The sequence below is a fragment of the Bufo gargarizans genome, chromosome 3 (genome assembly GCF_014858855.1).
Source record: "Bufo gargarizans isolate SCDJY-AF-19 chromosome 3, ASM1485885v1, whole genome shotgun sequence".
Classification (NCBI taxonomy): Eukaryota; Metazoa; Chordata; class Amphibia; order Anura; family Bufonidae; genus Bufo; species Bufo gargarizans.
In genome coordinates, this window is record NC_058082.1 from 97,475,981 (window position 1) to 97,502,701 (window position 26,721).

Here is a 26,721-nt window from a genome sequence, read left to right on the forward strand (position 1 = left end):
GTAATAATGAATGATCATAAAATCATATGTACCCAAAAATGGTACCAATAAAAACATAAACTCTTCCTGCAAAAAATGAGCACCTGTACAAGACGATCGGCAGAAAAAAAATATGGCGTTCAGAAAATGGAAACACAAAAACATTTTTTTTTCTAAAATTCTTTATTATGTAAAACTGAAACAAACAAACAAATAAAGTAGACATATTTGATATCCTTGCATCCGTAACAACCTGCTCTATAAAAATAGCACATGATCTACCCTGTCAGATGAATGTTGTAAAACATAAAAAATCAAAACAGTGCCAAAAAACTTAATATAGAGCAATTAAAAATCATATGTACCCCAAAATAGTACCAATAAAACTGGCACCTTATTCCCTCGTTTCCAAAATGGGGTCACTTTTTGGGAGTTTCTACTGTAAGGGTGCATCAGGGGGGTTTCAAATGGGGCATGACATTTAAAAACCAGTTCAGCAAAATCTGCCTTCCAAAAACCATGCAGTGCTCCTTTTCTTCTGCGTCCTGCCATGCACCCATACAGCAGTTTACCACCACACGTGGGGTGTTTCTGTAAACCACAGAATCAGGGTAATAAATATTAAGTTTTGTTTGGCTGTTAACCCTCGATGAGTTAAAGAATAAAAAGGATTAAAATGGAAAATCTGCCAAAAAAGTGTTATTTAGAAATGTCATCTCCATTTTCCTCTAATTCTTGTGGAAAGTTTGTAAAATCCATTTTGAGTAACTTAAGGGGTGTAGTTTCTGCAATGGGGTCATTTATTGTGGGTTTCCACTATGTAAGCCCCAAAAAGTGACTTCAGACCTGAAGTGGTCCTTAAAAAGTGGGTTTTTGAAATTTTCTTAAAAATTTTAATAATTGCTTTTAAAATTCTAAGCCTTCTAACGTCCTAAAAAATAAAATGACATTTACAAAATTATGCCAACATAAAGCAGACATATGGGGAATGTTAAGTAATAAATATTGTGTGCGGTATCACTTTCTGTTTTAAAAGCAGAGAAATAGAAATGTAGAAAATTGTGAATTTTTCAAAATTTTGGGTAAATTTTGGATTATTTTATAAATAAAGGTGAAATATAAATATATTGACTCTAATTTACCACTGTCTGTTGTGTCTAGGGTTATCTTGTTCTTATTACCAGACATTAGCAGAGAGACACAGCCCCTCCACCCCACCTCTGGTGACCAGGTTACCCTGTTGGCAGGGGTAGGATGAACTGGGGAAAAAAAAAAACTGTCCATGTGCCCTTTCCATGTGCCCTTGGTGTCTAATTGTAAATATGGTCCTGCTGCCAACAAACAATGAAATTGTATCTTAATGAACAGTCATACTGGCGATTGTTCCTCCCCATGCAGAGGGGATGATAGCTGCATGTAAGTGCAAATGAAACAGCTGGCAATGCTCGGTAACAAATGTTTTTTTCCCATTGTACAGTAAATGGGCACTAAGTCAGTTTCATAGGAATTCAATTGGATTATCATTGTGCTTTTAGAGTTTGAGGAAACAGGAGTATTGGAGGAAACCCGTGCAAACACAGAGAGAACATGACACCTCTAGGCAAATGTTGCCTTTGGTCAGAGTCAAACCATTCATGCAATGCAAGTGTGGTGGTCATGCATTATGAAGATTATGACAAAATTTCAAGAATGAAGTAGTAGTATAGGCCCTAAGTGTTTTGTGGACAGAGCTGTATTTTATTTAGGCAACATTTTTGGAAACATTCTGGGTAAATATCATAGAATAAAATAATTTCCACAGTTTGTAACATAATTTGTAAGGCTGAAAAAAATACATCTGTCTATCAGCCTGTTATCCTGCAAGTTGATCCAGAGGAAGGCATCAAAAATCCAGTGAGGTAAAAAACAATTTTCCTAATTTTAAAGGAAAAAAAAATCCTTAAAGACTCCAATCAACACTCCAGAAATGCATCTAGACACTTCTTGAACTCTTTTAGTGAATTCACCATCACCACCTCCTCAGGCAGAGAGTTCCATAGTCTCACTGCTCTTACCGTAAAGAATCCTCTTCTATGTTTGTGTAGAAACCTTCTTTCCTCCAGACCCAGAGGATGTCCCCTCGTCACAGTCACAGTCCTGGGGATAAATAGATGATGGGAGAGATCTCTGTATTGACCCTTGATGCATTAATACTAGTGTTGGGCACGAATATTCGAATAGCGAAGATTAATCTTGAATATCGGCACTTCGAGAATTCGCAAATATTTAGAATATAGTGATATATATTCATAATTTTGAATATTCTCGTTTTTTATTTTTTTCATCAGTAACCTCCCTTCTTGCTTGTGGGCCAATGAGAAGGCTGCAATGTCTTTGCCTGAGCTGAGCAACATCCCTGGCACCCAATAGGAAACTTGCCTACCCCTTACTATATAAGAACCACACCCCTTGAAAAAGCTGTACGCGAAACGTGCGTTGGGGAGTGGACCGGTGGTATTGCTGCAGGATACAATTGAATCAATTGGTCAGTATATACAATAGTTTTCATCATGTGTCAAATACAATTGTGATATTGGTATTGCCCTATTTTTGATAACCTTGGTGTATACATTTACACCGGCCAGTGGCAAAGATTTTGACACATATATACATGTGGATATTAGTGGTGTCCAATAGCTATAGCGTTTGGACACTATATGTCCACCACTTATGACCTTTTGGGTATAACTATGCACTTGCACTTTACTCTGGATATTTGTATTGGCAGCCTACCATCGGTTCACTTGGTTTTTAAACATGTCTTGTAACCTGTATGTATTGTCTTATTTGTGACCAGTGCTGATCATGTGTCTTTTGTGATTCTCTTAATAAAATTGAGTATTTGTGTACTATTGTAGTATATGTTCTTCAAATCAAGCTATATTTCATTTTCCCTTACTCCTTCAAATCGGTATATATATAAGAACCTCCCCAGCAGCCCTTGTATGCAGTATTTTGCAGATCTGAGAGATACAGCAGTGTCATTGCTGTGCTCTGTGCTTTCCTGTGTCATTACATTAGATAGTTAGTGAGTAGAGTTGAGCGAACACCTGGATGTTCGGGTTCGAGAAGTTCGGCCGAACTTCCCGGAAATGTTCGGGTTCGGGATCCGAATTGTCATATATTTAGGCCCAGGCACCCAGGCAGAGGAGAGGTTCATTCAACTTTGGGTTGCCTCGCAATATAATGGTAAAATGAAAATAAAAATAGGGTTGAATGAGGCAGTGCCCTGGAGTACAATAATATATGGTTAAGGGGAGGTAGTTAATGTCTAATCTGCACAAGGGATGGACAGGTCCTGTGGGATCCATGCCTGGTTCATTTTTATGAACGTCAGCTTGTCCACATTGGCCTATTAGACAGGCGGCTGCGTTTGTCTGTAATGACACCCCCTGCCGTGCTGAATACACGTTCAGACAAAACGCTGGCCGCCGGGCAGGCCAGCACCTCCAAGGCATAAAAGGCTAGCTCTGGCCACGTGGACAATTTAGAGACCCAGAAGTTGAATGGAGCCGAACCATCAGTCAGTACGTGGAGGGGTGTGCACACGTACTGTTCCACCATGTTAGTGAAATGTTGCCTCCTGCTAACACGTTGCGTATCAGGTGGTGGTGCAGTTAGCTGTGGCGTGTTGACAAAACTTTTCCACATCTCTGCCATGCTAACCCTGCCCTCAGAGGAGCTGGCCGTGACACAGCTGCCTTGGCGACCTCTTGCTCCTCCTCTGCCTTGGCCTTGGGCTTCCAATTGTTCCCCTGTGACATTTGGGAATGCTCTCAGTAGCGCGTCTACCAACGTGCGCTTGTACTCGTGCATCTTCCTATCACGCTCCAGTGCAGGAAGTAAGGTGGGCACATTGTCTTTGTACCGTGGATCCAGCAGGGTGGCAACCCAGCAGTCCGCACACGTTATAATGTGGGCAACTCTGCTGTTGTTGCGCAGGCACTGCAGCATGTAGTCGCTCATGTGTGCCAGGCTGCCCAGGGGTAAGGACAAGCTGTCCTCTGTGGGAGGCATATCGTCATCGTCCTGCGTTTCCCCCCAGCCACGCACCAGTGATGGGCCCGAGCTGCGTTGGGTGCCACCCCGCTGTGACCATGCTTCATCCTCATCCTCCTCCACCTCCTCCTCATCCTCGTCCTCCTCGTCCTCAAGTAGTGGGCCCTGGCTGGCCACATTTGTACCTGGCCTCTGCTGTTGCAAAAAACCTCCCTCTGAGTCACTTCGAAGAGACTGGCCTGAAAGTGCTAAAAATGACCCCTCTTCCTCCTCCTCCTCCTCCTCCTGGGCCACCTCCTCTTCCATCATCGCCCTAAGTGTTTTCTCAAGGAGACATAGAAGTGGTATTGTAACGCTGATAACAGCGTCATCGCCACTGGCCATGTTGGTGGAGTACTCGAAACAGCGCAACAGGGCACACAGGTCTCGCATGGAGGCCCAGTCATTGGTGGTGAAGTGGTGCTGTTCCGCAGTGCGACTGACCCGTGCGTGCTGCAGCTGAAACTCCACTATGGCCTGCTGCTGCTCGCACAGTCTGTCCAGCATGTGCAAGGTGGAGTTCCACCTGGTGGGCACGTCGCATATGAGGCGGTGAGTGGGAAGGCCGAAGTTACGCTGTAGCGCAGACAGGCGAGCAGCGGCAGGATGTGAACGCCGGAAGCGCGAACAGACGGACTGCACTTTATGCAGCAGCTCTGACATGTCGGGGTAGTTGTGAATGAACTTCTGCACCACCAAATTCAGCACATGCGCCAAGCAAGGGATGTGCGTCAAACCGGCTAGTCCCAGAGCTGCAACGAGATTTCGCCCATTATCGCACACCACCAGGCCGGGCTTGAGGCTCACCGGCAGCAACCACTCGTCGGTCTGTTGTTCTATACCCCGCCACAACTCCTGTGCGGTGTGGGTCCTGTCCCCCAAACATATGAGTTTCAGAATGGCCTGCTGACGTTTACCCCGGGCTGTGGTGAAGTTGGTGGTGAAGGTGTGTGGCTGACTGGATGAGCAGGTGGAAGAAGAGGAGGAGGAAGCTGAGTAGGAGGAGGTGGCAACAGGAGGCAAAGAATGTTGCCCTGCGATCCTTGGCGGCGGAAGGACGTGCGCCAAACAGCTCTCCGCCTGGGGCCCAGCTGCCACTACATTTACCCAGTGTGCAGTTAGGGAGATATAGCGTCCCTGGCCGTGCTTACTGGTCCACGTATCTGTGGTTAGGTGGACCTTGCCACAGATGGCGTTGCGCAGTGCACACTTGATTTTATCGGATACTTGGTTGTGCAGGGAAGGCACGGCTCTCTTGGAGAAGTAGTGCCGGCTGGGAACAACATACTGTGGGACAGCAAGCGACATGAGCTGTTTGAAGCTGTCTGTGTCCACCAGCCTAAATTACAGCATTTCATAGGCCAGTAGTTTAGAAATGCTGGCATTCAGGGCCAGGGATCGAGGGTGGCTAGGTGGGAATTTACGCTTTCTCTCAAATGTTTGTGAGTTGGAGAGCTGAACGCTGCCGTGTGACATGGTAGATATCTTGGTGACGGAGGTGGTGGTGTTGGTGGTACATCCCCTGTTTGCTGGGCGGCAGGTGCCAACGTTCCTCCAGAGGCGGAGGAAGAGACCGAGGCGGCAGCAGCAGAAGAGGCCGAGGCGGCAGCACCAGAAGAGGCCGAGGCGGCAGCAGCAGAAGAGGTAGCAGGGGGAGCCTGAGTGACTACCTTGTTTTTAAGGTGTTTACTCCACTGCAGTTCATGCTTTGCATGCAGGTGCCTGGTCATGCAGGTTGTGCTAAGGTTCAGAACGTTAATGCCTCGCTTCAGGCTCTGATGGTACAGCGTGCAAACCACTCGGGTTTTGTCGTCAGCACATTGTTTGAAGAAGTGCCATGCCAGGGAACTCCTTGAAGCTGCCTTTGGGGTGCTCGGTCCCAGATGGCGGCGGTCAGTAGCAGGTGGAGTCTCTTGGCGGCGGGTGTTCAGCTTTTGCCCACTGCTCCATCTTTTGCTACGCTGTTGGCTCGGTCTCACCACTGCCTCTTCCTCCGAACTGTGAAAGTCAGTGGCACGACCTTCATTCCATGTGGGGTCTAGGACCTCATCGTCCCCTGCATCGACTTCCACCCAGTCTTGATCCCTGACCTCCTGTTCAGTCTGCACACTGCAGAAAGACGCAGCAGTTGGCACCTGTGTTTCGTCATCCTCAGAGACATGCTGAGGTGGTATTCCCATGTCCTCATCATCAGGAAACATAAGTGGTTGTGCGTCAGTGCATTCTATGTCTTCCACCGCTGGGGAACGGCTGGGTGGATGCCCTTGGGAAACCCTGCCACCGGAGTCTTCAAACAGCATAAGAGACTGCTGCATAACTTGAGGCTCAGACAGTTTCCCTGGTATGCATGGGGGTGATGTGACAGACTGATGGGCTTGGTTTTCAGGTGCCATCTGTGCGCTTTCTGCAGAAGACTGGGTGGGAGATAATGTGAATGTGCTGGATCCACTGTCGGCCACCCAATTGACTAATGCCTGTACCTGCTCAGGCCTTACCATCCTTAGAACGGCATTGGGCCCCACCAAATATCGCTGTAAATTATGGCGGCTACTGGGACCTGAGGTAGTTGGTACACTAGGACGTGTGGCTGTGGCAGAACGGCCAGGTCCTTTCCCAGCACCAGAGGGTCCACTAACACCACCACGACCATGTCCGCGTCCGCGTCCTTTACTAGATGTTTTCCCCATTGTTATCGTTCACCACAACAACTAAAATATTATTTGGCCCAATGTATTGAATTCAAATTCAGGCCTTTTTTTACAGACACCTAACACTATCTGGCTATCTATTTAGGTACCGTATTACACTAATACAGGCAAAGCAGTAACCACAGATTTGGATGACTATAAATTTGAGGCCTATTATTTAGGCGCTGGATGACAGGTATACGTTTACAGACAGAATTAGACTGGGATATGCACAGTAGCGTGTGTGTCAAGTTATTGAGAATGACCCTATCAGCACCTTGATTCTGATATACCCTTTTAGGGATAAATTTAAAGTAGGCCTGATACAGCAGAAACCACTAATTTAGAGAATTGCTAAATTGGGAATTTTATTTCAACCCAGAACAAAAATTGTTCTTTGACGGACACTAAATAACTTGACCAGCTACAGCAATAATGACAGATTTGGATGAATATAAATTTGAGGCCTATTAGTTAGGCGCTGGGTGACAGGTATAGACTGGGATATGGCCCAAAAATAACCACACTATTGATGGTTAAATGCACTTGGTGTGACAGCTTGACCCTGATGTAGGATATAGCCAAAAAACAACCACACTATTGAGGGTTAAATAAACTTGGTGACAGCTTGCCCCTGATGTAGTATATGGCCAAAAAATAACCACACTATTGATGGTTAAATGCACTTGGTGTGACAGCTTCACCCTGATGTAGGATATAGCCAAAAAACAACCACACTATTGAGGGTTAACTGCACTTGGTTGCAGCTTGTGCTGGCACACCACAATACACAAAATGGCCGCCGATCACCCCAGAAAAAAGTGACTGAAAAACGCTCTGGGCAGCCTAAAAACCGTGAGCAATTCAATAGCAGCAGTTCAATCATCCACAGCTGCAGATCGATCTCTGAATGAAGTCTTTTGGAGGAGTTAATCACTGCCTAATCTCGCCCTACTGTCGCAGCTGCAACCTCTCCCTATACTGATCAGAGCAGAGTGACATGCGGCGCTACGTGACTCCAGCTTAAATAGAGGCTGGGTCACATGGTGCTCTGGCCAATCACAGCCATTCCAATAGTAAGCATGGCTGTGACGGCCTCTTGGGGCAAGTAGCATGACGCTTGTTGATTGGCTGCTTTGCAGCCTTTCAAAAAGCGCCAAGAAAGCGACGAACACCGAACCCGAACCCAGACTTTTACGAAAATGTCCGGGTTTGGGTCCGTGTCACGGACACCCCAAAATTCGGTACGAACCCATAACTATACAGTTCGGGTTCGCTCATCCCTATTAGTGAGCAGATAGTTATATTACAGATAGTTAGTGGGAGATAGTCAGTGTAGGTTAGATAGTGATATAGTGTAGCTGATAGGTTCTGCTGTCCATACATGCTACATACATACATACATACATACAGGGGAGGGATGGGAAGGGGGGCAGGGAGGCAATTGCCCCCCAGGCTGCCCTAAGGCATGTTAAAAACGGCTGCTGGGCCATCTTTAACAAATAATTTTATATTTTTTTTATTCCTCAGGGCCGCACCGCCAATTACCACAGGCGGCGCGGCCTTGGCTCTAGTTGCTGGCGGTAGTTGGGGGGCAGTAGGAGATGAGCGCTTCCATTGTGGAAGCGCTCATCCCCATATTCATTTGTATCGCCGTCCTCAGGACAGCGATACAGATGGCTGTGCTGCTGCAGGGCAGGGGAGGGAGAGGCATCTCCCTTCCCTGTTCTTCTGATAGGCTGCAGGCACTAATGCCTGCAGCTTATCAGAGGCCGGCTCAGTCGGGCAGCACACAGCAGGGACACAGGCCGGAAGATGCCTGCATCGCATCACTGCTGATGGAGGTAAGTATTAGTGTTTTTTGTTTTTGTTGTTTTCTTTGCGGGGGGAGCTGGCACTATGGGGGCATCTGGCATTTCTTACAGCCCCATTTTATTTGGGGTGGCACTCTGGGGGCATTTATTTCTTGCCCATTTTTTGGGAGGGCACTATGGGGGAATTTCTTACTGGCACATTATGGGGGGGCACCTTTTGGGAGAGGAGCACTATGAGGCATCTGTTGGCACTATAGGGGTATTATTTGGGGGCACTATGGGGAAGTTGGGACTCTAAAGGGTCCTTTTTTATTGGCACATTATGGGGGGCACTATGGCATCTAGTTGCACTAAGGGGGCATTTTTTACTGGCACATTATGGGAGGCACTATAGGGAAGAGCGGCACTATATGGCATTATTTGGGAGCACTATGGGTGAGTGGAGCACTATTGGGGCATCTGGTGGCACTAATCTGGGGAGCACTGTTACTTTGGGGGGCACCCTGGCATAGTATCAGCTTAGCACAATTATTTTTGGGGGACATTATCTTCATACTATTAGTGTCTGGGCGCAGTTATTTTTTAGAGCAATTTTCAGAGGGACTGTTTCTGCAATATAGTATTGGGGGTGGCAGGAAAGGGTGTTGTGAAGATGATGGAAATGTGGGAAGCTGTCTGTCAATCTCTGCAGAGACGGGAGATGGCAGAAAAATCATAATGGCGGTCTGGTCTGAATGGAGAAGATAAAGAAAGAGAACGTCTACAACAAAGATGACATCACTGGATGTAAGAGGTATGGGCTGCTATGTAGGAGAGGAGATTCTCCGGCTCCTCCCCCTGCCATTTGCAGAAGGAGGATTCAGAGCTGGGTGAGGACGGCGAAAGGGGGCAGCAGGCCACGGGTGGGTGGCAGATGGTGGGGGGAACCACAAGCCTTGAGCAGGATCTGGGGAGGGAGGAGCTTCCTGGCTGTAGCCTGCTGTTTATAGTACAGGCCTCCCCTCTCCGTATGATGTGTAGAGACAGGCCTCAACAATAGAATTTCAGCTGTACAGTGTTTGTTGGGAGTGGCCTATTATATGTAGGGTTTTTAATAATGGGCGGGGCTAAAATGGGCAACTTGACTGGATTTGCCCCCCAGGACTAAGGCTGCCAGCCCTCCCCTGCATACATAGTGCTGTGATGTCACACGTTCACAACAATACTTAGTGCAATCACTAATAAGTAGTCAGACTTGTCAAAATGTGAAGTTGCACGTATTGCGCCAAAATATTCACATCATTAGTGCCGATTTCGCAATCGCAAATATGTTGGAGCACTCAATCTGCATATAAAGCTATTGTAGTGTTCTGCCATGCCAACTTTTTTCTCCAGTTTCAGGAAACTTCTAGTAGCTTGAAAAATGTAGCTATAGTGATCCACGCCTGTATATCGCGAACATTACGTGAATATTACATTGCTGATTTTTCACGATCAAGAAAATAATCTCAAATTTGCGAATATATGACAAAGATTCTACCAAATAGTCACGAAATATCGTGAATTTGAATATTGCCCCTGCCACTCATCACTAAATAATGCATACTTATTAGATCTTTCTGGGTAATGTAGCCCACCTACCCATTTCAGTTATTACTTTAGTTGCCCTTCTCTGAGCCCTTTCCGGCTCTGCTATGTCCTGGGGCGGAGTGGGAATTTAAAGTGGCCCTGGAAAAAATACTAAGACGGGCCCCATTTAGCAGTCGAATCCAAACTACTGGAAGGCAGGGCCATAAATACCATATTGCAGCACATTATACCACAGCAACAGAGCCAAATACCATAGTCCATCACAAAATACCACCCCCATGAGCACAAAATACATCCCCAAAAACTTCCACTGGCCAGCTGGGAGGATAGCTCAGGCAGCCCATTGGGCAGCACCGGGAAATTTCTCTGTAAAACTCTATGGCCAATCCATCCCTGGCTATATCTGTCTTGTTCACTGGACCCTGTTTACTGTACACAGTACTCCATGTGTGGTCTGACTAATGATTTGTAAAGTGGCAGATGTTTTCATCAAATTGCCTCTATGCCCCTTTTGATGCACTCCATAATCTTATTGTCCTTGGCAGCAGCTGCCTGACACTGGTTTCTGCAGATTAGTTTGCTGTCCTTTTCTATGTCAGTGTTATCCAGTGTTTTACCATTTAGTATGTACGGGTGACTTGCATTATTCCTTATCATGTGCATTACCCTACATATATCAGTGTTAAACCTCATCTGCCACTTCTCTGCCCAAGCCTCCAATCTATCCAGATCCATCTGTAGCAGTATACTGTCCTATTTTGTGTTAATTACTTTACACAGTTTAATGTCATCTGCAAAAATTGATATTTTACTGTGCAAGCCTTCTACAAGATCATTACAGTCCCTGACAAAAGAAGTGCTGCGTCTATATTTCTAATCAAGATTTTGTTATAAGAAATGGGTCATTTTAATTCCAACAGCTTTTGCAATAATGTTTCAGTGCAAAATGAAACTGACAAAAAGTATTCTAATATTCACAGCTTGGTAAAGCCCATTGAGTAAATTTTTGCCAAGGCATAAGTGTTGTTGCCTTGTCATATGAGCTTCACCTGTGACTAATAATGGATCAATTAGGTCTCAGGTGTGTATAAAAAGAACCCCAGTACACTAGACCTTCACATCAACTGCAACTAGACCTCTGCAAACATGCCTAAGATTCACCCGGAGACTAAAGTGTTGATTATCAAGAGGCTGAAGACCAGATCCACTGCTGATGTGGAAGACACCTTCAATATGTCTCAGCGTCAAGTTCAGAGGATAAAAAAAAGATTTGAAGAGACTGGAGACGTTTTGGACAAGGCCAGGTCAGGCCGACCCCACAAGACAACTGCTCGAGAGGACCGTTTGGTGGCTCGAAAATCCAAGGCCAGCCCATTTTCCACTGTAGCAGAGCTCCACGAGACCTGGTCACCTGAAGTCCCTGTGTCAACCAGAACAGTTTGTCGGATTCTGTCTCGAAATTGCCTCCATGGTCGAATCAGTGCCCATAAGTCAGCACTAAACAAAAGAAAATTGAAAAACCATGTGGCATTTGTCAAGGGCCACAGCCTGTTAAAAGGATGGACACTGGAAAAGTGGCAGAAGGTGAATCTTCTGTTGAATTACACCAAAATCGCCGCAAATATTGCAGGAGACCTACTGGAACCCGCATGGAGCCGTGATTTACCCAGAAAACAGTGAAGTTTGGTGGAGGCAAAATTATGGTCTGGGGTTACATCCAGTATGGGGATGTGTGAGGGATCTGCAGGGTGGAAGGCAACATCAATAGTCTAAAATAACAAGAAACCTTAGCTACCTCTTATATTCCCAACCATAAAAAAAGCCAAATTCTGCAGCAGGATGGTGCTCCATCGTATACTTCCATCTCCACATCAAAGTTCCTTAAGGCGAAGAAGATCAAGATGCTCCAGGATTGGCCAGCCCATGAACATCATTGAGCATATGTGGTGTAGGATGAAAGGAAGCATGGAAGATGAAACCAAAGAATATTGATGAACTCTGGGAGGCATCCAAGACTTTTTTCTTTGCTATTCCTGATGACTTCATCAATAAATTGTATGAATCCTTGCCAAACCGCATGGATGCTGTCCTTCAAGCTCATGGAAGTCATACAAGATACTAAATTTGGATCTCACAGCACCACTACTTAATTTGCTGACATATTTTTGGATTTGCAGTAAAGTTGTTTAATTTCTGTATAGGCGACAAAACTTTTGTCTTGCCAATGTTTGACCTTTCTGTCTTGATTAAATGATAAATCTTTTTTCACTAATTTATTTCAGTGCATTAAACATTATTTGGAAGGGCTTTAGCTTTTCATATGAGCTATTTCTAACACCAATTGATTAATTAAAAGTCAGGTTAATAGCAGGAGTTTCTAAAAAATAGAGAAGAGACAAGACTTTTGACAGGGACTGTATATTGAAGAGAATGGGGCCTAATACTGATCCCTGTGGTACTCCACTAGTGACAGTAACCCAATCTGAGTGTGTACCACGGAGCCAGTTACTTACTCACATACACACATTTTCTCCCAGTCCAAGCATTCTAGTTTTATATTTTAGCCTTTTATGTTGCCAGAGCATCAAATGCTCTGGCGAAGTCAAGATATATGACATCCATAAACTCACCCTTATCAAGTCTAGTTTCAAGTCCTCATAGAAACTGATTAAAGGGAGTCTGTCACCACATTTCAGCATATTAGACCGATCAAATAGGGTTATATGATCCACCCAGAACTTAAAAACGGTACCTTTGTTGTAGAAAACGGACTTTTCTTTTAGCCGAAAATGAACTCATAAGGTTATGTTAATGAGCCCTCTCAAGTGCCCAGGGCGGTGTCTCAATCCTCGGAGCCCCAGGCAGCACCTCCTAAACGGCTCATAACCCCGCCCTCCGTGCGCCTCTGCCCGCCCATTTACTCCCCTCCCCTGTCCTTTTCCACTGCGGCTGTGCAGTCCAAATTGTAGCAGGCGCATGCGCAATGTGATGCCCGCTCCTGGCAGGGCATCGCAATACCTACTGCGCATGCGCCTGCTATGATTTGGACCGCACAGCCGCAGTGGAAAAGGACAGGGGAGGGGAGTAAACGGGCGGGCAGAGGCGCACGGAGGGCGGGGTTATGAGCCGTTTAGGAGGTGCTGCCTGGGGCTCCGAGGATTGAGACACCGCCCTGGGCACCTGAGAGGGCTCATTAACATAACCTTATAAGTTCATTTTCGGCTAAAAGAAAAGTCAGTTTTCTACAACAAAGGTACAGTTTTTAAGTTCTGGGTGGATCATATAATCCTATTTGATCGGTCTAATATACTGAAATGTGGTGACAGACTCCCTTTAAATTAGTTTGACATGACCGATCCCTCATGAAGACATGCTGATATGGCATTATTTGCTTATTTTCATTGAGGTGCTCCAAGATAGCATCTCTTAGAAAACCTTCAAACTTTTTACCCATGACAGATGTTAAACTTACCAGCCTATAGTTTCTGTCCTCTGTTTTTGACCCTTTTTAAATATTGGTGCCACATTTGCTAAGCGCCAATCCTGTGGAATGTTCCCTGTCAATATAGAGTCCTTAAGTATCAGAAATAATGGTCTGTCTATGACATTACTTAATTCTCTTAGGATACTAGGCCATCTGGATCCGCTGCACTTTTTCATGGGTTAAAACAAGCCACTTTTAATGGGGAATTTACTTTTACACTCTGCATTTCATCAGTTTATTTTCCTCAGTGAATACAGTGGAGAAAAATATATTTAAAAAATTTGCTTTCTGCTCATCGCAATCTACAGCATCTCCCTCATCACTCTGTAAAGGGCCAACACTTTCAGGTTTAAGCTTCTTACCATTTATATAAAGTGAAGACTCTTTGGGTTAGGGTTAGTTTTAGACTCTTTGGCAATGAGTGTCTCTGTCTCCAGCTTGGCAATTTTTTCCTTATAGTTTTTCAATGCTTCCTCACTATCTTCCTGTTTTTGTGAGTTAAATGCTTTCTTTTTGTCATATATTGCTTCCTTTACATGTATAGTTATCCACATTTTTTATTGTTCCTCACCCTTTTCTTCCCATAAGGTAAGCACCTCTCACAATTAGAATCTAGGATGCTTTTAAAAATATCCCATTTTCTAGCTGTGTTTTTTATGTTTGAGGTCATTGTCCCAGTTAGTTAGGTCAATGGCCATTCTTAGCTGATCAAATTTAGCTTTTTGGAACTTTTGTATTTTTGTGCCTCCCTGAAGAAATACTCTTTTAAATGACAATTGGAAGGTTATTATATTAAGGTCACTATTTCCCATGTGTCCCCCAACCTGCACATCTGTTGCTCTGTCAGGTCTATTGGCTAATACTAAGTCCAGTATGGCTGTCTCTCTAATCGCGTCCTGAACCAGTTGGGAAAGGTAATTGTTGTGGGTTATTGCCAAAAAACTGTTTCCTTTACGAAATCTTAATTTCTCAGTTTCCCAGTCTATATCTGGGTAGTTGAAGTCCCCCACAATAACAACCTCATTATGATTTGCCACCTCATCTATTTACTTTAGTAGTAGATTTTCTGTGGCCTTTGTTATATTAGGTAGCTTATAAAAAAATTCCTTTTAGTATTTTATTATTGTTTTTGCCTCCATATATTTCTACCCACAGCGACTCCACATTTTTATTTCCCTCACTTATATTTTCCCGCGGTGTGGGTTTTAGACAGGACTTTACATAAAGGAACCCCCCCCCCCCCCCCCCCCCGGTTTTTACGATCCTTTCTAAACAGACTGTAACCCAGTACATTAACCACCCAGTCATAGCTATCATCCAAACATATCTCAGTTATCTTAGGCTTCTGGCATTAGTATACATACAGTTAAGAGGTTTTTATATATGTTTTTATCCTACACCTTTTCTTATAAACTGCTCCATTCCCTCTCTCCATTCCTACCCAAGGGCTCTATCTGCACTATCTTCCCCTCCTATAACGTAATTACTCTCCCCTCCCAGTCCCTAGTTTAAACACTCCTCCAGCCTTCTAGCCATCATCTCCCTCAAAACAGCGATGATGAGCAGAGATACTATTTGTGGTCTGCCAAACTAAAACCCCTGCCGATCAGTTGCCAATGCAATGTTTCTGCAGTTAGAGATTACATGGGTTTTGGCTTTAATTACTCAACATGTGCTTTATGATATTTTAATAATAAAATCTGTTTCTAGTGCAGGGGTAGTTTGTAGTACACTATGGGGAGATTTATCAAGACCATTTTTTCAATGGTGCTTTTGATATCCCCTGCACTGCCAGAAGATGCCCCTAATCTATGTATGGTAAATGAGGCGCATCCTGTAGCACTCCGTACACATAAGCTGAAATCTACAGCAGCCCAGAAAAGTAGCATAAATAAGGGTAAATATATGAGGTCCACTGGCCCCACTACCACCATCCTTCATCCAACCCCCTTTTAGGAACATGGCAAGAGCGGCATAGAAAAGCCACTTGAGACTTGGTTGCAAATGTTTCACACCAGCACACAGTCTGAAGCTCACAGCATCTTTCACCTTTTTTTTTTTGTCATTCTTCATGCACATTTTCATAACTTCAAAAGGCATGCTTCAAAAAAAGGAATGTAACTGTATGTGTAGCTAAATTGATGGGACGCAAGTAATCTATCCAGCAAACTGTGCACCCAGTGCCAAACTTACTGCTAGCTACCCTGTTTAACAAGACCTGGGAAATATTTCCTACAACACAAATACCACTACAGGGCCCTGCCAAAAGCAGAATAGCCGGCCATTATCCCACTATCAGGAACCTAACTAGAAATGTCCTTACCTGCATTCACCAAGTAGCTGCCGGCAGGTAAAATGGACTGATTGACTAGTAATATTAGCCAGGGTGAGACTAGTAATATTAGCCAAGGTGAGAAAGAGCGATAAAACACCAAAAGCCAAAACAGGATCCAACTGCAATGTCAGAAACAAGCCAAGTCAAAACCAAGAGAGACAAAAGTACAGAAATGCAAAGGCAGGAGAATAGTCACTAAACAGTCCGAGGTCAAACACAGTAGAAGGCAGGGAGAAGGTATAGAGAAGGCTGGTAAACAAGCCTAGTCATAAACACAAGAATACTTTATGCACAGAGGACTGACAAACAGGAACAAAGTAGCACATGCAATAACTGGCAGAAAGCAGCCCTGAAACAGGATTCAAATAGGCCACAAATCTCACTGCGACTCATTCTGCTTTACTACTCCAGAGCAGATGAATTTATAGGGCTATACCCTTTCATACCTGTTTGCCTGACGGAACCTTTTTTTCTGAGATGAAAATGCATGTCTATAATTGACATACACTTTGGAAAAGTCGACTTTTTTTGTTTAAACTCTAAAAAAGGCGCACAAATATATTTGCTAAAATAAAACACAATTTGGCCACCTTCTTTACATATATGTTTGAATAGATAAAAGTGAATGTACTCCCAATAATGGCTAATCACCTGTACAAATTCCTTAATAATAATCTATAATTACTGATCTTTAAACCTAATAAAAACTCATAACTGGTAAATTCTCACTGTATTTTGATACAATTTTGCATAAATCAATAGTACAGGAAAATATAAAAAAAAAAACAATATCTACATGAAGCAAAGTTAAAATGAATGGTTGATGCGTTAAGTAAACAATGGCAAGAAAATGTTATTTGATTTTTCAATATCACAGTTCTTTTTAGTTCTGCTACATTTGTATCTTATCAGCTTTCTCCCCCGCCCCATTTTCTGAACTAACTTTAGTTCTGAAATTTGTAAGAAATCTGCCTTGTTAAAACCAAGAGGGGCTGATGGCTAACTGAACAATCTAATTACATCATCCTACAGAACTCTGTGGAGAAGGGAAGGGGAAGAAGTTCAGAAAGAGCAGAGGAAAGAGATATGCACTACCCAGGAATAATTCAGAAGAATCAGCAGCTAATAGTAATAGTTGTCTTTTACTCTGAGTGCTTTATTCACATCTACACTGCTCAGCACATCTCTATAATGGCCTATATAGCATTGTGAGTGAGCGAATGATTGACAGTTAGAAAGTGGAATATATAGTCTATGGACAGACATAATTACAGCTAGTCTTCACTAACTGGAATTACAGATGGTGCATGCAAAAGAGAAAAATAATTTTAAAAAAATGACAGATACAGGTCTGGTCACATATAGTGCTATTACTCAGTATACACGCATAGCAGTTAATTCTGAAAAGTCAACTGAAATGACAGGTACGCTTTAACAATATTATGGTTCTAGCTATGATTTTAAAGTCCTTATGGGCATTTGTAGGAAAGCTCTTCTCTGCAAGTAGATAAGAATCTACATCTTGGGTGTAACTCCCAGGGGAGCAGGCATTGCAGCTGCTATAGGGCACCAAATGTGGCAGGTGCAGCACTATGAAGGGCCTTTTGCGCTATGGCATTAGAAGAATTTTGATATCTCTGACTTTTAGTCTAACCATACTGTCTATTACTCTGTAATTCTCTAGCGCCGTTCTATGGAAACAGTAGGTTTGAAGAGCACACCAAATGCTTCAAATAACTTCTTTATTAACTTGAACTTTTCTTGATATAACACTGCCGCCTCTGCAGCAGATAGTCCATGTACAAAACACGTGTTGAAAAGATATCACAAAATGGCGGTATGCAAAAGTGTCACGGCCATGGCCATGACCGTGACTCCTGAACCGCATGCGGTTGTCAGTGGTTTTTGGTTTGGTTGTTCAATCACAGGTGAGGGCTGTGGTATTGGCCTCACCTGTGGTTGCCGCTGGCAACAGTATTTATGTGGCAGCATGGCAGCCTGAGCTGTCTCGTGGCAGCTTGCTGTGCTGTGAGTGCGGTTGCACTTGGCAACTTGTGTGATTGGTGTGCACTTCCCATGTTTGGTGTGCACGGGGTTGTTTGTGTGTTCACTTCCCCTTTAAGTTGCTGTTTTCCCTTGTCTGGTGTGTGAAGGGTTAATTCCCTTCCTAGGCTGTGAGCACTGGGTGTGTCCGCGTGGGTGTGGCCACTTTGGGCTATAAAGCCTAGTTGGAGATCAGAAGCTGAGGGGTGCTTCAGCCATGCTTTGCTGGAGACACTGTCCTGGTATTTCCATCTGCCAGTGGGGGCCACCCTTGTGGTCATAAACAAACTTTGACTCTTAGGTTTATGTTGCTGTCCACTTGATGTTTTCCTTTGTGATGTTATGCACCTATGGATCTGAGTTTGTCATGGTCTTACCTCCTTGCTGTTCCCTTCGTTTGACATGTGCTGGCGGCCATCTTGGTTTCTGGGTTTTCTTGTAGCCTCCCACCCTGCGGCTCCTCCTTCCCACTGGGAGGAGCTGGATGCCTAGCTCATATATATAGGAGGTCTGTGGCTTCAGTTCCTTGCTTGGTCCTCCTGTGTTCACATGCTTCCAAGACTGCTGCTGCTGCTGCTTCTGGTTCCTGATCCTGGCCTCGTCTGACTACCCCGTTGGTTCCTGATTCCGGCTTCGTCTGACTACCCCGTTGGTTCCTGATTCCGGCTTCGTCTGACTACCCCGTTGGTTCCTGTTCCTGGCTTCGTCTGACTACCCTTCTGGTTCCTGACCTCTGTCTCCGCAAGACCCTGCTTCGGTTTAGCCATCCGTTCGGACTTTGCTACGGCTTGCTCTTCAATAAAACCTTCTTATTTTCCACTTATCTCTTGTTGTTCGTCTGGTTCATGGTTCCATGACATTAGGACCAAGCCATGAATTCTGACGGTACAGGGCCACCCTCGCTACCTACGCTGGTTGCCAGACTTGATCAGCAGGATCACCTGTTGGGTCGGTTCGCTGTGGCGTTGCAAACCCTGCTTGAACGCACGGCTCATTTAGCTTCCGTTGCCGATGGGTCGGTTGTCGCTCCTGGGCCCGCTCCTACTGCCGCTCCGGTTGTTGCGCCAGAGTCTACCCTGACACCTGTTGCTGCGCCTGTGGTGTTTCAGGGTATGACCGGTTCTGCCCCCCTTCCACAGCGCTTTGGGGGAGAGCCAACTCAGTGCCGAGGTTTCCTTAACCAGGTGGGCATTTACTTCGAGTTGCTGCCACATGCCTTTCCTACTGAGAGATCAAGGGTGGGCTTCTTGATCTCGCTGCTCTCGGACAAGGCCTTGGCCTGGGCCAGCCCGTTATGGGAGAACAACAATCCGGTGGTTGCCGAGTTTTCCGGTTTTGTTGCTTCTCTTCGGAAGGTATTCGATGTGCCGGCTCGTGCTGCCTCTGCTGCGAAGCTCCTTATGTCCATCAGACAGGGTTCACGATCCGTAGCTGAATACGCCATTGAGTTTCGTACCCTGGCAGCAGAGGTGGGCTGGAATAATGAGGCTCTGGTCGCTGCTTTCTCTCATGGTCTCTCGGATGCCTTGAAGGATGAGGTTGCAGCTAAGGACCTACCAGTGGAGCTCGAGTCTCTTATTTCTTTCCTGATTTTGATTGACACCAGACTCAGGGAGAGACCTTCCTTTAAGGAGAGCCTGCGGAGGTCTTCTAACAGATTGGCGCCTACGTTTGCTGTCCCACCCGTGCCTCCCTCTCCTCCCACGCCTCCTGGGGATGACTTGTCTGGGGGTGAACCCATGCAGCTGGGGTTTGCTCGCCTGTCCGAGGGGGAGAGGGTACTCCGGAGACGCGAGGGCCGATGCATGTACTGTGGTCTCGGTGGGCATTTTCGGTTGGCATGTCCGAACCGTCCAGGAGAACGCTCGCACCTGAGGTCCTGTCGGGGGCAGATCTTGGGTGGAGTCTCCTCGTCCCCGGTTTCCCGTGTTGACAAACCACTGATCACGGTTGTCCTCTCCTGGGTCGGGGGCTCGGTGACGACCCAGGCGTTGGTGGACTCTGGTGCTGGTGGTTTGTTCATTGATAGAGTGTTCGTTGCCGCCAATTCCATTCCTCTGCAGCCTCGAGGTTCCCCACTGGCTCTTGAGGTGATAGACGGCAGACCCCTTCTGCCGCCACACGTGACTCATGAGACCCTTCCAGTGGGGATAGCCATTGGTGCCGTTCACAGAGAGTCGGTCTGTCTCCAGGTTATTTCGTCTCCACACTACTCGGTGGTCTTGGGGTACCCCTGGCTCCAGAAGCATAATCCGACTTTCGATTGGAGATCGGTCGAGATCCTCTCGTGGTCACCGCAGTGTGGGGCTAGTTGCATCCATGGGCCTGTCAAGTTGCTGTGTACTTCCTCGGACTCTCTGTTGCCTCCTGAATACGAAGAGTACCGGGATGTATTCGATAAGGTGCGCGCGGTTGCCCTACCTCCGCACCGCCCATACGATTGTGCCATAGAGTTACAATCCGGTGCCGTTCCTCCTCGTGGCAAAGTCTATCCACTGTCGGTAGCGGAGAATGAGGCCATGGAGGAGTACGTGAGGGAGGCGCTTTCACGCGGACACATTCGCAAATCCTCGTCCCCGGCAGGGGCTGGATTTTTCTTTGTGAAAAAGAAGGGCGGCGAGTTGAGGCCTTGCATCGATTACAGGGGTCTCAATCGCATCACGATCAAGAACGCTTACCCGATACCCTTGATTTCCGAGCTGTTCGATCGCCTCAAAGGGGCCACGGTCTTTACCAAACTCGACCTGAGGGCGGCATATAACCTGGTAAGGATCAAGGCGGGCGATGAGTGGAAGACCGCGTTTAACACCAGGACCGGTCATTATGAATCCTTGGTTATGCCCTTTGGGTTGTGCAATGCGCCCGCAGTCTTCCAGGAATTCATCAACGATGTTTTCCGTGACCTGTTGCAGCAGTGTGTGGTGGTCTATTTGGATGACATCTTGGTATATTCTGCATCCATGGAGGCCCACATTCTGGATGTCAGACGAGTGTTGCAACGCTTACGAGAGAACAAGCTGTTCGGTAAGCTTGAGAAATGCGAATTTCACCGATCCCAGGTAACCTTCTTAGGTTACATCATTTCCGCTGAGGGGTTCTCCATGGATCCTGAGAAGGTTTCGGCTGTCTTACAGTGGCCCCAGCCCAGTGGGCTTCGTGCCCTGCAGCGCTTTTTGGGCTTCGCCAATTATTATCGGAAGTTCATCAGGGACTTTTCCATGCTAGCCAAGCCTCTCACGGATCTGACCAGGAAGGGCAGTAATCCTCAGGTCTGGCCGCTCGAGGCCATCCGAGCTTTTGAGGCTCTAAAGTCCGCCTTTGTGTCGGCTCCGATTCTGTCGCATCCCAACCCTGGGTTGCCTTTTGTCCTCGAGGTGGACGCGTCTGAGACGGGAGTAGGCGCCCTCCTGTCTCAGCGTAGAACACCAGAGGGTCCTCTGCTTCCTTGTGGGTTTTACTCCCGGAAACTGTCTTCCGCGGAGTGCAACTATCAGATTGGTGACAGGGAGTTATTGGCCATCGTGCAGGCCCTTAAAGAATGGAGGCACTTGCTCGAGGGCTCGGTGGTTCCGGTTCTCATCCTGACGGACCACAAGAATCTGACCTACCTCTCTGAGGCCAAGAGATTGACACCACGTCAGGCCAGATGGGCTCTGTTCTTGTCACGTTTTAATTACGTGGTCTCCTACCTACCCGGCTCCAAGAACATCAGAGCGGATGCCTTATCACGGCAGTACTCCGAGCTGTCCGGGGAGGAGTCGATTCCGACTACGGTCATACCCCCGAATCAGATCCTGGCCGCTATTCGCACCAGCCTGACTTCTCCTCTGGGTGAGCAGATTTTGGCGGCTCAATCTGGTGCTCCCTCTGGGAGACCCAACGGCAGATGTTTTGTGCCTGAGGAGTTGCGCACTCGGTTGTTGCGAACCTACCATAACTCCAAGGCCGCGGGGCACCCTGGAAAGAATCAGCTGTCCTGGGCGGTTTCACGTCTGTTCTGGTGGCCTTCTCTACGTTCCGACATCGCCGCATATGTAGCGGCATGCTCCGTTTGTGCCCAGAGTAAGTCCCCTCGGCACCTTCCGTTGGGCCTTTTGCAACCCATAGCCACCGGGGAGCGTCCATGGTCACACCTGGGGATGGATTTCATTGTGGACCTCCCTGCATCCCGAGGCCATACGGTCATTCTCATGATTGTGGATCGGTTTTCCAAAATGTGCCACTGTGTTCCTCTCAAGAAGTTACCCTCTGCACAAGAGTTGGCCTCGATTTTTGCCAGGGAGGTCTTCCGGTTGCACGGTTTGCCCAAGGAGATTGTGTCGGATCGGGGGAGTCAGTTTGTGTCCAGGTTCTGGCGCGCCTTTTGCTCCCAGTTGGGGATTCATCTCTCTTTCTCCTCGGCCTACCACCCTCAGTCCAATGGGGCCGCAGAACGATCCAATCAGGCCTTGGAGCAATTCCTTCGTTGCTATGTCTCCGATCACCAAGACAATTGGGTTGACCTCCTGCCTTGGGCTGAGTTTGCCAGGAACACGGCGGTGAACTCTTCCTCTGGGACGTCTCCCTTCATGGCCAATTATGGGTTCCAACCTGCCGTGTTACCGGAGGTATTCTCTCCCCAGGATATTCCGGCTGTGGAGGATCACCTTTCCGTCCTACGTGCTTCTTGGGTACAGATCCAGAGGTCCCTTGAGGTCTCTGCGCAGCGCCAGAAACTCCAGGCTGATCGCAGACGAGCGCCCGCTCCTTCCTACCAGGTCGGAGACCGCGTATGGTTGTCCACCCGCAACCTCAACCTTCGAGTGCCCACTCCCAAGCTGGCGCCTCGCTTTGTTGGTCCCTTCCGAGTGCTTCGCAGGGTAAACCCGGTAGCCTATGCCCTTGCGCTTCCTCCTGGCATGCGGATCTCTAACGTGTTTCATGTCTCCCTGTTGAAGCCACTGGTGTGTAATTGTTTCACTTCCTCGATTCCTCGGCCTCGTCCGGTCCAAGTGGGCAATCGTGAGGAGTATGAGGTGAGCAATATCCTGGACTCACGCCTGGTCCGCGGCCGGGTGCAGTTTTTGGTCCATTGGCGTGGTTATGGTCCAGAGGAGCGTTCCTGGGTTCCCTCCGCAGATGTCCATGCTCCTGTCTTGCTCCGAGCCTTCCACGCACGCTTCCCTCAGAAACCGTTCCGTACTCCGCGGAGGAGGGGCCCTTGAGGGGGAGGTACTGTCATGGTCTTACCTCCTTGCTGTTCCCTTCGTTTGACATGTGCTGGCGGCCATCTTGGTTTCTGGGTTTTCTTGTAGCCTCCCACCCTGCGGCTCCTCCTTCCCACTGGGAGGAGCTGGATGCCTAGCTCATATATAGGAGGTCTGTGGCTTCAGTTCCTTGCTTGGTCCTCCTGTGTTCACATGCTTCCAAGACTGCTGCTGCTGCTGCTTCTGGTTCCTGATCCTGGCCTCGTCTGACTACCCCGTTGGTTCCTGATTCCGGCTTCGTCTGACTACCCCGTTGGTTCCTGATTCCGGCTTCGTCTGACTACCCCGTTGGTTCCTGTTCCTGGCTTCGTCTGACTACCCTTCTGGTTCCTGACCTCTGTCTCCGCAAGACCCTGCTTCGGTTTAGCCATCCGTTCGGACTTTGCTACGGCTTGCTCTTCAATAAAACCTTCTTATTTTCCACTTATCTCTTGTTGTTCGTCTGGTTCATGGTTCCATGACAGAGTTCCTGTGTGTTTGTATGTGTGCTGTGTCCATTGGTGTTTGGGTGTGGACACTTGCTGTATTGAATGGGATCCAGTCTGTGTGTCTGTGGCAGGTAGGTATGGAAGTGCTTTTCAGCCTCCTGCCATATCCATAGGCTGTTTATGTTCTCTTCCCTTTGCAGCTTGGCTAGTGAGACTCCTGTTCCTCCGTGCCTAGGAAGAACAGGGTGTCTTACCCTGCTCCTTGTTCCAGGGCAATCCTGAGGGCTAGCAGGGACCCCTCAGGGTTTGCTCATATGGTTAGGAGTCAGGGTCAGTTTAGGAGTCAGGGACGCGATAGGAGGTGACCTGCTCCCTAATACTGTCGTCCTGGCCAATCAGCGCTTAACATCTATGGGCATCGCACGGCCGAGGGTTTTCCCCATCCTCAGCTGTGACAAAAAGATGGTGGTTCAACTGTTCAATCTTGTCATTCAACAAAAATGCTAATTCTATTTCTCTCTTGGGTATCTGTACTCTCACTTTAAGTTATTTAAAGCACTTTATGATTTCTCTGAGAGGTATATCTGAGGTCTAACTAATAGTTCTGCTTGCTCAACTTGGTTTGCAGGTTGCAGTATGCAATTGCTTATGATCTGGTATTAGCAGTTTGTATGGAATTTATAGGGAATCTGGTTTCTATGCTTGCAATTTGTAGTTTGCAATTGCTATTTGCAATTGCAGCTTGCAATTTGGTGGAACTGTAAGTAAACACATATATATGGTTCAGTATACAGTTCTAATCACACTAATAACAGTAGGAACATTATATAACTGTTTAAATACCTATTTTGGCCTCTTGTTCCCATAAAACTGGACCCTGACTGGAACTGTGTGTCTGTTCAGCTCTTCTCTCTGGTGAGTAATGACTCTAGCAGCTCCTGCCAGGGGAATTCCCAGACAGTATGTGTGTGAGGTTGGCTGTGATTGGTGAAAACTCTTGCTGTGTGAGAAGCTGGCTGTGATTGGTCTAGACTTCTGCCCAGCAACAACAGATTAACACTATGCTTTCTGTTGTTTCTGCTGTGTTACTGAGCTCACCTTACATTACAAAATGAATCCTAAAGGCATATTATCCTTTTCTGCTTCTGTGAACACAAAATATAACAGTTATATGACATCCAAAACATGATGTCAAAGTAAATAAATCTGCTTTTGTCTTTAACACATAAACATAGGAACTGTATTAAGGTTATTAGCAGGTTTAGCTGTATACACATATAAGGCATACTAGCAACCTAGGACAGGCCCTAGCTGGCCAGCTACACTCCCACCAAAATTACCTATAATTCTATGTTCTTAGTGGTAGGACTGGAACATGAATTTGAGGAATTTTCCATCAGGTTCTCAACTTCCAAGTGTCTTTTTTCACTCTCAAGTAGAACAACTAACTTCTGTATAGGAGGTTCCAACTTGAGTGTAGTAGTGAGCAGTTTTTTTTTGTCAAGTTTTGAGTCTCCTATTTGTAAGAACACTCTTCTTACTAGTTTGTCTTTATTCTTTTGAACTTCTAGAACTTTGGACAATTTCCATTGACTTCTAGGTAAATCTTCTTTTACTCACACTATGTCACCAACTTGGACATTTTGTTCTGGGTGTTTGCCATTTACTTCTTAGCATCAGATTGTCTATGTACTCTTTTCTCCATCTATTCCAAAACTGTTCTGATAGATATTGAACTCCAGGCGGTGGCTGTATGTAATCAGACTTAAGGTAAAGTACATGGTTGGGAGTTAAAGGGTCCAAACTTGTTGGATCGTTGATGTTATCAATTGTAAGTGGACGATTGTTAACAATAGATATTACTTCATAGAATAGGGTCCTAAGTGAAGCATCATCTATTCTTCCGGCGTTCTTTTTCAACATTAAACTTAACACATAACTTATAACTTTGCTTCCTTTCACAATCCAGTAACCACCTTCTCTCAAACAGCTTTGGGTAAAGCTTCTTCCTTGATGCAAGGATATGTTGTGGTAGTGATCACTAATCAAACTTGTGAAGGTCTAATTTTTGGGTAGAATTTCTGGATGCTTCACTCTGCTAAGTAACAATGCATTTTCCATTCTCCCTCCCACCCTTAGTATACCATCCTTGAGAACAAGATTAAGCTTGTACAATGGGTGGTTGTTTGGAAGCCTTTTAGGTTCTTGACTAAGTCTCTTGAACTCTTCACTGTAGATTCTCTGTTGAATGAGTCTTATGACTGATCCTTCAGCTTTCAGTCTTTCTTCTACATTCAATGATTCCTTATTTCTGATTCCCTTTGCCAAACGTTGAATTCGAGCTACTACGTTTATGACTGTATTACATTTTGAACATCTGGCTAGTCTTTCAAGTATGTCATCTTGACACTTGGTAGCAGTGCTCAATGTTTGTACAACTTTTACTTCTGGATCACCCATAAACAACTCTGTGTAACCCCCACTGGGCATGATTTTCTTTTCCCAAAGGAACTCTGGACCGGTTAACCAGTTTGAAATTTTCAGTTCTTTTACATTTAGGCCTCTTGAAGCATGATCTGCTGGGTTATGCTTTGTTTCAATGTGATGCCAATGTTCTGGATTTGTTATTTCCCAAAGTTTCTCGACTCTGTTGGCGACAAAGATATGGAATCTTCGAGCTTCATTGTTTATGTAGCTTAGGACAACTTGTGTGAGTCTGTCCAAAAATATTCTTCATCTATTTTCAATTCCAATTCTTCTCTCAGAAACTTGCTTACTGATGCTTAAACTACAGCTGCTGTCAGTTTAAGTCTTGGTATTGTCTGAATACTGGTAGGTGCAACTCTGGCCTTCTCCATAACCAGGGCACAGTGTATCTTTTCTTCTCCTATTATTCTGATGTAGAAGCACTGACCATAACCATAACTATTGGCATCTGAAAAGTGATGAAGTTCTATTTTCTTGTACTTTCAGAAATCATGAGGTACAAAACATCTGGGTATCCGAACTTCTCTCAAATTTTGCAAGTCTCTTATCCAACTCTCCCACCTTGGCCTCAA